General features: G+C 39.5%; 1 pseudogene; it reads right to left on the bottom strand.

Moving 5' to 3' along the window:
- Positions 1-6413: 6413 nt before the first annotated feature.
- LOC110216079 (CXXC-type zinc finger protein 1 pseudogene) lies at positions 6414-7778 on the bottom strand (annotated as a pseudogene).
- Positions 7779-16808: the final 9030 nt, after the last annotated feature.

Raw genomic sequence — 16808 nt, 5'->3', positions numbered from 1 at the left:
GTAGAAGAAGGAGGAATCATTCAAGTGACGGGAAAATAGTTGCATTGAATATCAATGCAAAAGTTTGATATGCAAGATATATCAAGAAGTGGTGCGAATATATGAGACCAAGAGCTATCTACTAGTAGATAAGTGGACATAACACATAAATAGTTATCAAGAAGAACTGCAAATTGTAAATAACTACATGAAAATATCCTCCAAAACACTAATACAAGAAATTCAAATTAAATAACTCCAAGGTTTCACCTTACAACCTGAAAAATTGACAAAAACCAAAAACAAGATATAAAATCACCCAACAGATTTGTTCAATATAGTACATATTGGTCTTCTTTCTGAGGTCATATTGAAATGGTCTCATGATCATCTGGTTAACAAGAACACACCAATTGATTTAAAGATCATTTTCAACATTTGTGCATTTTGGTTTGGTTTGGTTTAGGGGGTAGAAGTAGGTTGAGAATTTCTGTTGTTCCTTCAGCATTAGTTTTGTTTATTTTGTTTGTTTTTTTGAGAAGCATGCTGCTTGTGGTCTTTCACTGCTGTCTTCTATAAAATTTGGTAATTAGGTTTGTGTTTGGTAACTAGTATGGTACTTAGCTACTATGTCTCTTTCCTTTGGCAAGAAAATTAAATGTTTGCCAAGTGAGGTAGTTTCTGAGCTGTTTTAGGAATGTGAAGGGCAGATTAAAAGGGTAGGAAGAAAGTAAAAACTTTGCATCAGTGATGCTATATGGTTAAGCAGGGGTCAGGAGAGTCAGGGCTTATCAAAGTCTTAGTAGCAATTTTTTTAGTACCTCTCCTTATATCCATGTTAGCATATAAACCGAAGTGATCTTCATAGTGATCTGTTGGCTTATATTTAGCATGACCACTACAAGGTGAGATGTCTCATTGTTCCATTAATGGATCAATTCCTTGATCAATAAGCACTTATTAAGTGATTACTGTATGCCAGGCATGTGCTAAGAGCTGGGGTCTATTTCCATTTTGACCATTAACAGGACAGGCTGGGGGGTGGGGAGGTTGATTTTTAACACCCCTAATAGGAAAATCACTTAAACTGTAAGTTCAAGCTTCTGGAACAAAACCACCAAATAAGACCTAAACCCCCGGTATAGCACCTACTCCTTTTCCAGATGGTATAGTGAATAGAGTACGGTACCTTGAGTCAGGGAGATCTGACTTCAAACCCCGCCTCAGTTACATATTGGTTGTGTGACCCTGGGAAAGTCACTTAATATCTGTCTCAGTTTCTGTATCTGCCCCAGAATTGTTGTGAAGACAAAATGAGATTTTTGTAAATGACTTCTTAAACTTTGAAGAGCTATATAATTGCTCACTCTTATCATCTTAGGTGATTTGCTGCCACATGCACTCTGCCTGAGACAATCTGGACCACTCAATGTCCACTTTAAACAACTAGGCCTTTCCTATTGCTGTATTTTTGCTCGTGGGGTTTCCTGTACCTGAAAAACCTTTCACCTCCATCTGTACCTTTTGATGTTATTACCACAGCCAAGTGTCACAGTAAAGAGAAGGCCGGGCCTGGAGTCAGGAAGACCCTTTTTCCTGAGTTCAAATCTGGCCTCAGACATTTACTAGCCATGTGACCCTGGGCGAGTCATTTAAGCCTGTTTGCCTCAGTTCCTCATCTGTAAAATGAGCTGAAGAAGGAAATGGCAAACCACTCCAGTATCTTTGCCAACAAAACCTCAAATAGGCTTACAAAGAGTCAGACACAACTGAAAAATAACTGAACAACAATAACAACTATTCTTTGAGATCCAACTTCAATTCCACTTCCTCCATGAAGCCATCTCAGATCTCTCCATTGAAAATCGCCTTTTATTGCTCTGACTTTGGCAGAGTTTGTGTGTGTGTGTTGTGTGTGTGTGTGTGTGTGTGTGTGTGTGTTTTATATTGTTTTCCATGATAGTTCCCATAATGTTATTTATTTGTGAATGTAGCATACTCCCAATCACCCTACTAGGTTGTAGCTTTCAAAAGCAATGACCGGACTTGATTATCTTTTCATCATACATAGCTCATGCCTTATAAGGAACTTGATAAATGTTTATTGAATGGATGAATGAATATTACACACTTGGAGAACAATACAGTACAGGCTAATCAAGTGCTGAATTGTGTGGCAGAGACAATACAAGAATAGGATTTCAGAGACTGTGGGCTCCAGGTCAGGAAGACAATGGAGGAGTGGGATGGAAGCTGGGCCTTGAAATATGGCTTAGTATTTGGTGAGAATAGGGTAGGTTGGAGGGAGTAGAGCACATTCCAGATACCTGAGCAAAGGCTCCAAGGTGCACACATGAGAAATGTGTTCAGGGGACCATAAGCCTTGGTTTTGAGTCCTTATTGATTTGATGAAACCATAGGTAAGTCATTTAAACTCTTTGAACCTTACTTTTCTCATATTTAAATTGGATATACCATATATTCTTTGAGTTTCAGTTCCCTTATTCTGTAAAATGGCAATCATGATACTCCTACAAAGTATTCTGTCAACCTGCATCACAAAAGAGGAAACTAAGATCCATGAAAGAAAGTGACTTCAGAAATTGAAATCCCTAAAGGAAAAATGACTTGACCAAGGTCACACCGTGACAAAGCAGAGCACGTAGAAGAGAGCATGAGCTAGAACCTAATATTACTGAGTCCTAGTTTAACATTGTTTCCTTTGTACCCCAGCAATGTTATTTCTTCACAGTTTCTGGCTTACTCTGGCTTTCTTAACCATTCTTGGCTTTTCCTGACACTGTACACTCATACCAGTCTCCCTGTTCCTCCTTCCTGTTCCCATACACTGAACCCAGCTGGCACCTCCCCAGTTCCAGCATTTGCTCTCTTATTTGGCCTGAAGACTCCACCCTTTCTGATTCCTTTCTTTCATCTACAGGCCAGATCCCAAAATCTGGGAATGGGATCTCAGAAACAAGTTGAAAGTTGCTTTTCTGTTTCTGGTTCTTCTATCCAATAGTTACCCCAAAGCCACTCACAGCCCCAGCTATTTTTTTGGACCTGGATTCTCAACCCTTTCCTGGCCAATGTCAGTCACAACCATAGATAAAAGTCCATTGGGTAGGGCTGGGGAACATTAACAGGGTGCCTAGAGCTGGAGAATTGCTGGGCCTATGGTTTCAAACATCTTCATAGCCCCGTCATGCTAAATAAAATAGGCACTTGATAAATATTTGTTTAACTAAAGCATGGAAGAAGGCATAAAGGAGAAAAAGAGCTTTAGAACCTAGATTCAGAATGCCTCTGCACAGTCTGTCTTGCATAGTATACAGGAATTTGGTAACTTTTTTTTCATAATAACAGGGGTAGGGAGGGAAGAAAAAAAGGGAAAAAAAGAAAATTATGCAATTATTATATGTTTAAAAGGAATAGATATAAGAATAAAAGGAATATATAATAGATTGGTAGTTTCATATACAATCAACTTTTTATTATACTATGTTATAGACATTCTTGTTTTATTTCATGAATTAAAAATAAAATAAATAAAATTTTAAAAAATTAATAGATAAAAACACACATCTCTAAGGCAAGGTCTCTTAACCTGGGGTCTGGGAAATTTTTAAAACAACATTTTGATATCTTTCTCAAGAAAATTGGTTTCCTTTGTAATCCTATATATTTTATTTTATGCATTTAAAGACATTAATCTGAAGAGTTCATAGGCCTCAACAGACTGCCAAAGGGGTCTAAGACAAAAAAAGGTTCAAAACCCTTTCTCTGTTGTGATGATACTTAGCCTTTCCCCTGAAAGTCACCATATATTTAAAGATAATTCATCAAGATAATTTTTTTTGTCTCATTAATAGGAATACCAAGATGCCAGTACTGTACAGCTAATCCAAAGAAGGTAATAAAAATAAGTCAGCATTTGAGACAACCCAAGTCTCCCTGGGCAATACAGCAAACCACACATTCCCATTTCCTCCTCAAATATCACACCTGCTATGAAGAATTTACATAATGGCCTTCCTCTGAAGAGCCTACAATGCTCCCTAAGGTTATTAAGTCCTTAGCCTGAGGCAACTTACAGGAGTTGATACAAAGTGAAGTCAGTAAATACAATGGGGAAAACAATACACACAATGACCATAACAATGGAAATGGAAAGAATAACAACAACTAAACAATAGAACCTGAGTCCTTTGAAATGAAAATGACCAAACTTGACCCCAAAAAAAGATATAGGAGAAGGCTTTCCTTCCTTCCAGTGGATGGGGTACTATGAGCATGGAATATTGCATAGAATTAAATTTTGGGGGGTGTAATTTTGCTGAGCTATTTCCCTCTCACCTCTTACTTGTTCTGTATTGTAATTTTTTGGGAAGACAAGGAATGGGATACATTTGGGAAATGTGAGTGATATAAAAACATGATATCTTTAGGGGGTGGGTGTGTTGCCACATGAGTTTGTCTAACTGGCCTGGAGGCCATATGTGGCCCTTTAGGTTGTCAAATTTGGCCCTTTGACTGAATCCAAACTTCACAGAACAAATCCCTTTAGTAAAAAAATTTGTTCTGTAAAACTTGGACTTAGTCAAAAGGCCACACCCAAGGACCTAGAGGGACACATGTGGCCTCCAGGCAACAGGTTCCCCACTCCTGACCTTGACCATTCCTCTCCAAGAGAGACTGATTCCTGTCTAAAGGAATGGATGATGATGATGGCTTCTCTGCTTTCCTCAGAGAGGAAGAGAGTAGACTAAAACCACATCTATCTCTGCCACTATTCCCTAAATAATGCTAGTCTAGGGGAAATGATGTTTTTCTTAGTTTCAGATTGCCTTCTTGGTTGCTATCTCTTAAAGAGAGTGGAAAACCTTATGCTTATGTCTACAGGTTTGGTTCTTTCCCACCAAATGATAGTCGCACAAAAAGACAATCAGAAATCACAAATAACAAGTAAACTCATTTTTTTAATGAACAGATAACAAACAAAAATCAGAGAAAGTATACACATTAAGATATACCAGAAAATACACAAGTAAATGAGGAAGACAGAGTGATAAAGAGAGAGACAAAGAGAAAGACTTTGTTCTGCCCTAGGTGGAAGCTCCTCAGAGTCTCTAGCGAAGAGCTGGAAATCATGAACAAATTGAGGCATCAGATCCTCTATATGCCTTCCTTTCAAAGTCTTTTCCATCTATGTTTCTATTTCTCTTCAAAGAAGGTCTCTGGGATCACATGTGTCTTCTCCAAAAGCAAGCAGGAAAAAACAGGTGTCTCCTCCCAAGCTCTCATGCCAATTCTGACCTGGATACAGTCATGTAGCATTACAGCAGCATTCTCTCCAGCAATGAGGAATGTATTATTCAAATACTCCAGCTCTGAACTAGGATTATATATATCACTAAAATTTAAAGAAGAAATAATAGGAAGTTCCTTTCTTAGTAGCAATACTTACTACTAAATAGAAGTTGTAGGAAATAGGACATTTTATCTAATTTTTTTTCAAGAAATACTAATTGAGGAAACAAGAAAAAAAAATACGAGGGCAAAGGGTTTTTGATATTGTTCTGCCAACTACTCAGCTATTGGTTGTTATCCTATTTATTAGACAGTTTCTGAAGCTCTACCAAGAGCCCATAAGGGCTTGAGTTAAGCCTTCCACTTAAATAGAATTATTGTGACTAAAGGAGATAATTATCTCCTTTAATGTGAATGGCTATGTAGCTCATACAATTATCACAGCTGCATGACAATGCTATTTGCTTTACTTCCTTCCCTTACTCTCTGGTACAGAACACTCACCCCAACCTGTACCTACTCTGTCAGGTGGGGTTAGGGGAAGAAGGGTTCTGTCAGAGGAGAAGGCCAGTTACTGAGACCATGCAACCACAACTCACTGTCAAAATCCCAGGGGTTACCCTGGTGTAAAGAAATAAACAATTACACTCACCTGTAAATTTGAAGTCCACACCAGAATGCCTTACATTTATATAAATCAGTTACAATGATTAACTGTTTTTTTAATTCCAAACAAAGTTTATTGTGAACAAACTTCAGGGTTAGAGTCTTAGCCTCAGGTTCCCCCAAATTCTTCCCTGATCCTCCTTTGGGTCTTCCATCTCCCTGCTTCAATCCCTAGAGCGGTGTGGGGTAGAGGTACACCTAGAGGTAAGGAAGGGGTGACTACAGTAAACAAGCCTTCACCTTGTCCAAAGGGCAAAGGAAGAGCAAGACAGGGGCAGACACATGAAGGAGAAGGGAGAATAAGCAGCAAATAAAAAGGGTGTAGTGGGAGATAATGGAGCAGATTGGCAAGTCAGCAAAAGGAAAAAGTCCTCACAGGAAAATTAGATGCAAAGACAAATCCAGGAAGGGATTATTTTGCTCTCTTGCAGACATCACAGAAGAGTCAAGTGGCCCCCTTAGTTGTTGGGGTTGATAGGGTGGCCACAGGAGACACAGAAGAACTGTAGGTCCACATCCTTGCTTTCTCTCCTTATCTTCCCAAACCACCCACTGCTTTAGCCCTCAGGATGAATACCTTCAGTTCCTGAATGCCTCATTCCATGTCCTACAGCTGCATCTGAGCCCCCTACTGCTCCCTTCGGATCTGCTTGAGAAACTTCTTCCCGTGTTCTTCTGCAATACATGGGCTTTGCTGCCACTGCTGGATTCACTCATGTAGAATCTCATAGATGCGATTGGCAGCTACTTTCATGCCACAGTCATCAGATCAGTAGTTGAAGCCTAACTTCAAGTGCGGGCTGTACCAGTTGGGCTCTAGGGACTGGAGCAAGGAGGCCAGTCCTTGGCTTCTCCACATTAGGTATGTGGCCACTTACCCTTGCACCTCTTTTTCAGCTGGTGGTACTTCTACTTCTCCTTCCTCTTCTCTGTCTTCTTCTACTGTTGCTTGATATAATTTACTTTTACCACATGTTTCAGAAGTATGGAGTCTGAGAAAGAGGCCTCCTCATGGTCACTCAACCATGGTAATGGTAATAGTAATTAAGGGCAGCAGCACAGAAGTCCTGATAGACCTCAGAGTCCAAAGGCAGGTCCTCATCAGAGAGTGCCTCAACTGTGGCCATGGCCTCTGGTGGCTCCTTTAATATTTGGAAATTGTCTTCCTGTGCCCAAAGAAGTTTCTATATAGCTGATGCCAGACACACTGAGGAAGGTTATTATTTATAGGATTCCTGGGCTCAGAGATGACACTGGCACAGATAGCACTTTTTTCAAATTTTGTTGGGGCCCCCAAATTTCTTCATGTCATGGCAGAAGTCACAGTAGCCATAATCCTCAGGGCAGGCTTCACCCTCACTGCATAGCCAAGCTGACAGTTGGATCTGCTGGCTGGGCATCTTTCATACAGGGCCAAAACCTTAAGGAGATGTGCCTTGTGGGAAGAGGTGAAGCCCTTGGAGATGGTCATGGGTCTACTTCCCACAGGATCTAAAAGGAGATTTGAGGCAACCTTCCTAGGTAGATGGGCGGTATCATCCTCAGGCTCAGCCTTATGTTCCCCTTCATGCTCACAGCACATATGATATATGTGTGTAGGGAGGAATATGTGTTGATATCAGATCTCCAGTTTGGGGTACCATGAACCACTTGTTGCAATTGTTGCAGCGAATCATCAAGCAGTTGATATTAGGCTTGAAGCAAACTCAATAAATATGTAAATTCTCCTTGTTCTCAGACTTAGATTCTCTCCTTCCAACAATCTCAGACTCTGGGTCTGAAAACTCACTCTCCTTCTCCTGTAGGAAAGCCTTCAGGCTCATGCCAGACCTCAGCCTCCTCCCCCCACCCCTGACCTTACCCACCATTTCCCCAGGCCAGCTCCACTCCCTTGCTCTCACTGTGGCAGCAGTGCAAAGATTTAAACATGAAACATTTACTAACCAAGAAGGTAAAAGCAAATTAATTATAACACAATCTTTACTCAATAGAAGGCAAAAGTAGTAATAAACAAAAAGTAGCACTCCAGTCATAACCTGGGCCACACTTTCCCAACAATGTATATAATATTCATGTTGAGAGGATGAGGTGAGGGGGGAGAGTAGGTAAAAACTTACAGAGATCTAGAAGTTAGGCACATGAGCAGAGAAACTCATGAGCTCAAGGTACCTTATGACTCTGAACTTCAGGCATGGATGTCAATGATCTCTTTTAAAGAATATTCTGAACCATATGTCACCCATTCTTATTTCTAAAGCTCTCTGCTCTCCTACTAAATGAAGCAATATCTGTGCTACTCTTGGACTACTGAGTAGAACAAGTGTTAACTCATTTAGTTAACAGCATCCCTAAGCCTGGGGTCAGTAAGTGATGGGTGCTGATATAGTATGACACTCTTTTAGTCAAAAGCATGTTGCTTTCATCTTGGAAATCCAGGTATTGCTCCCTTTTGGCTTTCACATATTTTCCTTTCTGAGTCATGCAGGATGGTAAAGGATAAGAAAAAAAAAAACACTGAGGGATTTCCCCCTTCTCAAGCTGTAGATGGCACTAGAAAGCAAAGCAGCCCTTTCTAGCACCAGTTCTTCACCTGCACAAGATATTCCTTTCCTCCAATCAGCTCTCTCAAACAGCAGAGCTGCCTTTTTTTTTTTTGCAAGTTCCACCCAGTGGTCCTAATTATGTCCACTGAGGTCGAGCATAAAAAACCTAATCCCTTTTTCATATCTAACTCTTTCAAATATTTGAAGATAGCCATCGTGTCACAATTAAATCTTTTCTTCTCCAAGTTCCCCAATTCTTTCAACTTGTCATCACATGACATGAACATGACCCCTTTTCCATCCTGGTTACCTTCCTCTGGATTCTCTCCAGCTTATCAGCATCCACTCTAAAAAGTGGTATCTAATGCTGAAAACAATAATATAAATATGAGTTGATCAGGAAAGAGTATAAAGGACTTTTACTAACCAGTTCTAGACACTATTCTTCTCTTAATGAAGTCAAAGATTGCACTAGCTTTTTTGGCTTCTGTAACATCCAGCAGATGCCTGTCGAGCATGCAGTTTTCAGATGAGGTACTGTCTAGCCATGCCTCCCCCATCTTGTACTGTTTTTAGCCAAAGTTTAAGATTTTGTGTTAGTTAGAAACAGATTAGTAAATTCCATGTTTTTTATCCAGTTTCAACAAATTTTCCTGCAAGATCTGGTGTCATTCCAAGTCTAGGGTTTGAATATAAAAAATTATGAGGATGTGGTAGAATTTATGTTTGTGCACTTTGCAGTAATTATATATAAAGATTTGGGGAATATGAGATGAAAATAGTTATTTTGTGCTCTAGAGATAAGGTTAATGGTAGAAGGATGAAGTTGGTTCAAAATCTTGGTGAGCCTATCATTAGGATATGACTTCTTTTGGAGACAAGATAAGAGCACTTGGCTGTGAGAAATGATTATTAATAACCAATAATTTGGAGGGGAGAGTTTGCACCTCTTCTTCTAAATTCCTCATTTTGAAAAGTTCAGTTTTTCTCGAAGGATGTTACTGATAATGAGATTGTATTCTCCTCTATCTTGGTCAGACTCCATCCAACTTTACAAAAAATTTAATCTAAGGCAGGGAAGACCATCATTTTCTATTCAAGGTTGGGTGGAGACAAATCATTTTGTCCTGATAGCCCAAGGCTTGGAGTGGTCTGGTATAGAGATATAGGTAGAGTATAAATAGCAATTGTTTTTACTCCGGCTAGAAAACCTGAGGGTCTTCCCTTCCCAGATTGATTATTTTCTTTTCAGAGTAGGTAAAAGAGGCCATTTTTTTTTTGGCCTCGCTTCTTACCTATCCTTAATCACTGAACAGATGTTGTCTCAGTCAGAGTGAGAGGTCAGAAAGACCTCAGCTTAAAAAGGCCAAGGTCTCCCACTGCATCCTGGGCCATCTCTAGTCATCAAGATCTATACCTTGCCATTGGATGTGCATGGCTCCAGAGGAGAAAGTGAGGCTGGTGACCCTGCACAGCCCTGCCTCACTTAAATCCTATTCACTTGCAAAGCATCACCTTCCTGATGTCATGGTCCTCTTAGAGAACAAGGACAAACAATAATTTTTGACATGATGTCACTCTTAGCCCCTCATTGACCACCTACTGTTTCAAAGCATATATAAACTGTGAGTCTGCCACCATAGTTGTCTTTGTTCTAAGAGAGACAGCCAAATGACCATCGTTTTATTAATAACCTGCTGGCCTTATTAATAAAAATGATTAAATTACCCTGAATGGTGTGTCTCTCGAACCTCTTTCATCATCACATAGCAGTCAAAATTATATGTTATTACTGGAATGGATTTCAACCCCCCTCATTTTATAGAAAGTGCATTTTATGGTCCAATGCATTTGACATGATACCAACCAGTCTCACCACTACCCCGTATTACTTAAAATTTTTCTCTAAATTATCTCCAGCAAGTGCATAGGAAAAGAAGTAGAGTTCAGAACAGAAGATATTCCAAAGCATAAGTTTTATATTTGTTTTTAAGCACTGAAATTTACTCAGACATAAGCAACCTCTTAGTTATCTATACCTCTACTCCATTCTTTCTCTTATGGGAAGCTGGAGACCTTTCTGTGGTATAGTAGAAAGCCAGCCTTGGCCATTTCAGGTCATTGTAGATCATGGATTAAAAGATGGAAGAAATTTCTGAAGCTCTCTAGCCCAACCCTTTTTTTTGATGGATGAAAAACACAAAATCCATATTAGTGAAATGGCAGAGCTGGAATTTGAACTTGGGTCTTCTGATTTCAAATAAGCACTGACTGACTTCTTCCCAAAATTACTGTATATTCTCATATTCAGGCAAAAAGTTTTCACCTAAGCCTTATAGTGTGTCAAAGTAATAATATAGGGATTTAGTCATGCTATTGCATAATAATACTAGCTAAAATAAAAATTATTATATATATGTTAACATTTGCAACATATATATAAATGAATATATATATATATATATGGATAATGATAATATCTGCCCTTGAAAGGGCTATTGTGATAATCAGATGAGATTATAGTTGTATTGATCTATCATTCCAATAGCCCTTTGAAGTGGGTGCCATTATTATTGAAATCAAATAGAGAGATAGATCTCACTTGATCATCTCAAGAATGCTTTGAAATAGGTGTTCTTATTATTCTCATTTTACTAGTAAGGAAACTGAAGTTGAGAGAAGTAAGATGACTTGCCTAGGCTCACACATTTCCAGACTCCTACAAAATCTTGTGCCCCAAAGCCCCATACTCTTCCACAGCCACCAGCTTTCCCTCTTTTGCTGCCCTGAAGCTTAACTCATAGATGTCTACCTGCCTGAGGAATGGGGTCCAATTTGGAATACCACAGAAAGCTTAACTCCATACTGGGTACCTAGGACTGTAGCAGTCACTGGGATGCAGCTGGCACTCCCCACCCTCCCCTGCCCCCACCAGCACCTATGAGCTTTGGGCTAATAATGTCAGGAGCCAAAGGCAGCAGTATTGGCCTTCAATCGTTTTCAGCTGTAAGAAGTACCTTGTGGCAGATCCCTTTGCATTTTCTCCTCTTGTCCTTGCTGAGTTTGCTGCTTGAGGGGCTCTTTACTTCAGGAGAGCAGCATGATCATTAGCATCAAAAGAAATCTGTGCCAATCTTTTGCTGTCTGGGGGAGAGGGGAAGAGGCAATAATAATTGTAGACAGCTGTGCCGGTATTGTGTCTTCCCAGTACGACTGTCTGCCTCACTCCAGAGCTCTCAGTTCTTAACTGTTGCTTACAGGCTTGGCAGACCTGTTCATGCTCCCTGTTTCTATCAAGTAATCCTGGAAGAACAGTGAACCAATACATTTAATACATATTTGTTGAATGATAAATAAGAGCCACCACCTCTAAGCCACCATTTAGTCACATTCATATTTCCTAAACTTTGTTCTATAGATCCTCTTTTTCCACATTATATAATTGTCTGTTCCATTGTGAAATTTCAATACAATTGATATTTTTCTTGCAAAATATTAAATACGACATGACATATGTGACACAAATATTTAGTACACATGACATTTGAGGGGAGGGTATGGAAAGGGGCTGAATCTCCTTCATTTTGCTCCCAAATGTCCATGACTCCCCTTTATCCCAGTAATAATTCCATACTCTATCCTCTGGTTCAGGAAGCATGTGTTCCATCAATATATTTCAAACCTGGTTCATTTCACTTCAACAACAAAATAAAATAAAACAAAAATGTCCTGTGGCCAGCTCTGAGTTGAGAAACAATGATCAGCATATTCAATCATTTATTCACTTGAAGGGTCAGGAAGTCTCAATTTTCCTTCCAAAGTACCTGTTATCTAACTAAATCTATGAGAGCTACTGGAAAAAATTATACAGTAGGTTGTTTGTCTCAGACCCTTGGAAACTCCTTCTGCATTATTCCTCAAACTTTTTATCAGGGGCTCTGGGATTCTACCACAGTTGTTTACCTATAAGTGGGAACATGTCCTGGGGAGTGAGGAGGTGAGGAATTTCACATATGGTGGGCTCGTGATTGAGGAATATTTGCATCATGAATGGGTTAGCAGTCAAAGAGCTTTTTAAAAACATTTACTAGGTCCCCACCATGGTGCTAAGTGTTGAGAAAAGAAAGACCAATACAAAGTCCCTGCCCTCAAAGGGCTCACATTCTAATTAGGGAGACAACAGGTTTGTGGTTTGTTTGTTTTTTAATGTAGACAAGATATACAATATAAAAAAAAAGCAGAGGAAGAAGACTTAATTTGAACTGAGTTTCAAAGGAATCCAGGGAGACCAGGAGGCACAGAGGAAGAGGAAATGCATTCCAGTCGTGGTAGGACAGCCAGCCCAAAGTCAGGAGGTGGAAGGTTGTGTGAAAAGAACACCTAATAAACCAGTATCACTGAATCGCATATGTGGACTGGAGTAAAATATAAGAAGACTAGAAAAGGCAGAAGGGGATGGGCTGTGAAGGGCTTTAAAAGCTAAACAGAAAATTTTATATTTGATCCTATAATTAATTAAACCACTGTAGCTACCTGAGCAGGACAGTGTCATGATCAGCCCTGCAATCGGAAAATCACTTTGGCAGTTGAGTGGAGGATGACTTGAGTGCAGAGATATGAGACAGGAAATTTGATCAGAACTCTAGGTCAATACCCTAATTCATGATACCAACTGCTTTCTTGGACCTAGACAAACAAGGTCAGTAACATATTCCCAAGACACCATTATCTATAAAGACATCCAGTTCTCTCCTGGAAGTTCCATCAGAAGACCAGGTCTTCCAGGGACACACACTCATGATATAAAAGAAATGGGTTCCTACATCCCTGCTTCATGGCAGTGATGTTCTCCATGCCCTTCTACCCTTTCTATCTCAAGCTCCAAAATTCTCCAAAATCAGCCTCTCAAAGGCTAAATCCCAGGAGGTAGTTGTCACTAGCAAGCCTCTGGAGAGCTGGCCTTAGTCATCTAACTATGCTCCAGTTAATTTAACAAAGCTCCATTTTTGGTACAGCCAGAAGGTATAGTCTAGGCTAACAAACACTGTTCAAGTTTCCCATTTACTAGGCTATACAGTTCCACACTTCTTCTCTCCCTCATCCCTACTCTTCTTAGATGATACCTATCAATCATTCCTGTATTGTTGAGTCTGTCTAAGAAACTAATTCACATTATAATGTTAAAAACTTAATGGGACACCTCCAGATGTCCTCTGGCTCCCCTTGCTCAGGTGTATTTCCTTTTTTAAAGAAGACATATGGAGCAGGTGGTCACCAACTCCAAGGAATAAATCTCTAAAGGTGAAACTTAAATTACTATGTCCCCTGTATGAGGGAGACATTTTTGATGAGATTAAGCTACTTGAATCCCCTACACACACACCCCATACAGGCAATCACCTACTCTGCCTACTTATAAGACCAATCCTGGATATCGCCATTTTATTGTTGTTTTTGCTCAATTATTTCAGTTGTGTCCAATTCTTTGTGATCTTTTCCATTTCCTTCTCCAGCTCATTTTCTAGATGAGGAACTGAGGCAAACAGGGTGAAGTGACTTGCCCAGAGTCACACAGCTAGTAAGTGTCTGACATCAGATTTGAACTCAGGAAGAAAGGTCTTCCTGACTCCAGGCCAGACACTCTCTCCATTTCACCACACAGATGAATTTAATTCATTTCATTTATTAAGTACCTATGTGTGTCAGGCACTGAGAATATAGAGATTAAAAATAGTAAACGCAATAAGAAGCCTCATCAAACTGCCTCATCTGGCAAATTTCATGAGAAAGATGATTTAACTTTGTAATAGGTTTCTTCCTTTTATGTAGATGGGGGCAATCAATTAAAATTCAGATATTCTGAGGTTTCACCTATCCACAAAGAAGTATGGTAATTTAATTGTAACTTCTACTTTGCGTGTTTGTTTAGCTTGCAATGTAGGTCAAAATTTTCTAAATAAACTGCTTAATGTACATCCAAGTTCAGGGACATTATTTTCACTGAATTGTCTGATAAATTCATTTGAATAGCAAGTTTAAATTGAGTCCAAAGTCTGCTACCTGCAATAACTGGTTGTTTGACTCCCGTGACTTCCCCTACAACCAGTCAAGCAATACAGTGGAAAGAGCATTGGTTATGAAATAATGGGCCCTGAATTCAAATCCCTGTCTCCTGCCCTTATTACCATGTGCCTTTGAATGAACAATTTCACTTCTCTGGGTCTCAAATTTCTCACCTGTAAAATTGGAAAGTTTGACTAGATGACCTCTGAGAGCCTAGCCAAAACTCAATCTATGATCCAGATGGAGAATCAAAGCTTTCAGGGGGCTTTTGATTAGACACTAGAGTGTCTTATTAAAATTAGTGATCTGAGTCTGGCCTTTTTGTTCATGTAAATGGCACTTAAAGAGAAGTACTGCCATCTTATGAAGTAGGCCACAGCTGGGAAGGTTCTACTTAGGGACTCCGTTTGCTTATATCACCAGACATTGATTTTGATTTGATTTCTAATTAACTTTATATTATTTCTCAACCAATAGAGATATTTCTTTCTTTCTACTTACTGCTTAGCAGACCCAATAGGGATTCATTTTAGAGTTATCTAATTTTATAGTGTCTACCACTTTAATCAACCAATCAAAAAGCATTAATTAGGCCTATACCATGGGCCAGGCACTGTGCTAAGAAAAGGGGTACAATAGAAGCAGAAAAAAAACAATTCGTTTCCTCAAGGAGCAACACATACATAACTAGATTTACACAGAGCAGACAGAAGGTAATTTCTGAAGAGAAGACATTGGTAGCTGGAGAGAAGAGGGAAGAAATGTGGAAGTCCTCCTGAAGAAGGTGGAATTTGAACTGAAGCTTGAAGAAAGCCAGGGAAACTAAAAGGCAGAGATGAGGAGTAAGAGCATTCCAGGTATGAGCAGCAGCTAGTGTAGAGACAACTTCAGTGTGGTATACAATGAACACAGGGTGCAGGGAATAATGAGCAAGAAGACTAGAAAGGTACAAATCGCTTCTTGTCTCTGGACCTCAAGAGGGCTAGTGGACTATATTCTCTCTAAGGTCCCTTACAGATCTAAATTCATGAACCAAGTTATGCTGTGCCTGGCAAGGAGAGTGTTCTGTTGTTATTGTTGTTGATGTTGCTGTTGATGATGATGGTGCTGCTTATGTGTTAAATGATAATCATATTTGTGATTCATTTAGACCTATCCAGAATATATTTTTACAAGTTCATCTGCAGAAGGTCTAATTCTTAAGGGCATTGAAAAAACTGCAGGCCAAATTGAAGCATCCTGAAATCTTTTCCAAGAACCTCTTTGTGCCCCCTAGATTACAGATTGGAAACTATAATAGCCTTGCCCTCAAGCCAGGCTCCTCTTTACCTGCTTCTGGGATGGTGAGAAAGATAAAATACTCGTTGTAATGATAAGCAATAGGGGCTTCTGAATCAGACCTTCAGAACAGGAAACACATGCATTTGGCCCTTTCCAGGCCAACCTGTTCTCCTGTGGCTTCCTGCTAGTGAGTAAGATCGCTGTTGTTACAAAAATAAAATCATGAATTCACTTACCTCACCTGCCATTGAGCTTCATTGGATACATTTTACATGTGTAGAAGTACATTTTAAAATTTTTTTCCTACCTAGAACCAAGGCTTCATTCTTATCTAACTGATTAATGTTTCTGTTTTTGAAAAACACACACTTCATTGGTAATTAAATGCCTTGTTTCCACTCCCTAACCAGAGACAACTCAGTCATGTGGCCTTCATTCAGAACAATTCCCTTAAAGGTAATGATGACATTTGTTTCAGGCTCTTGGGTTGGCAGTAAACATGTTTTTGGAAGCCTACATATTTTTTTTTCTCTTTGATATGTTTAAACCCAGGCTTTGGGTTCCTTGAAGTTGTAAATACTTCTATTATGAAGAAGCATCATTACAGCTGTATGTCAGGCCATAATAGGTAAGATTGCTTCTGACCAAGAAAAACATATTTTTCCCAAGTTCTGTATTAGAAATCTAAGGTCTGGATGTCTATCATAGACTTTCCACTGTTATTTCTTCCTATTCCAGTGATTCTTTTATAGCTAAGGTGAGAAGGTGAATACCAAATGAGAGAACTTTTTGCTTGAGTTTCAATACATTACTGGTCACCTTTGACTTTGTGCTTATTGCATCAAACCCAGAATTCAGCAGGGTCTCCTCAGTCCTCAGATCTGATAGGAGAGCTTCTCTTATTTTGCCAGGATCCAGGCCAGAGTTCCACACCACTTCCTGGCTGTCTCCATACCATGACATACA

Source organism: Phascolarctos cinereus, unplaced genomic scaffold (genome assembly GCF_003287225.1).
Source record: "Phascolarctos cinereus isolate Bilbo 61053 unplaced genomic scaffold, phaCin_HiC Scaffold_4;HRSCAF=312, whole genome shotgun sequence".
NCBI lineage: Eukaryota > Metazoa > Chordata > Mammalia > Diprotodontia > Phascolarctidae > Phascolarctos > Phascolarctos cinereus.
The sequence above is the reverse complement of the archived record's forward strand: the minus strand, read 5'-3'. Positions and strand labels throughout refer to the sequence as shown.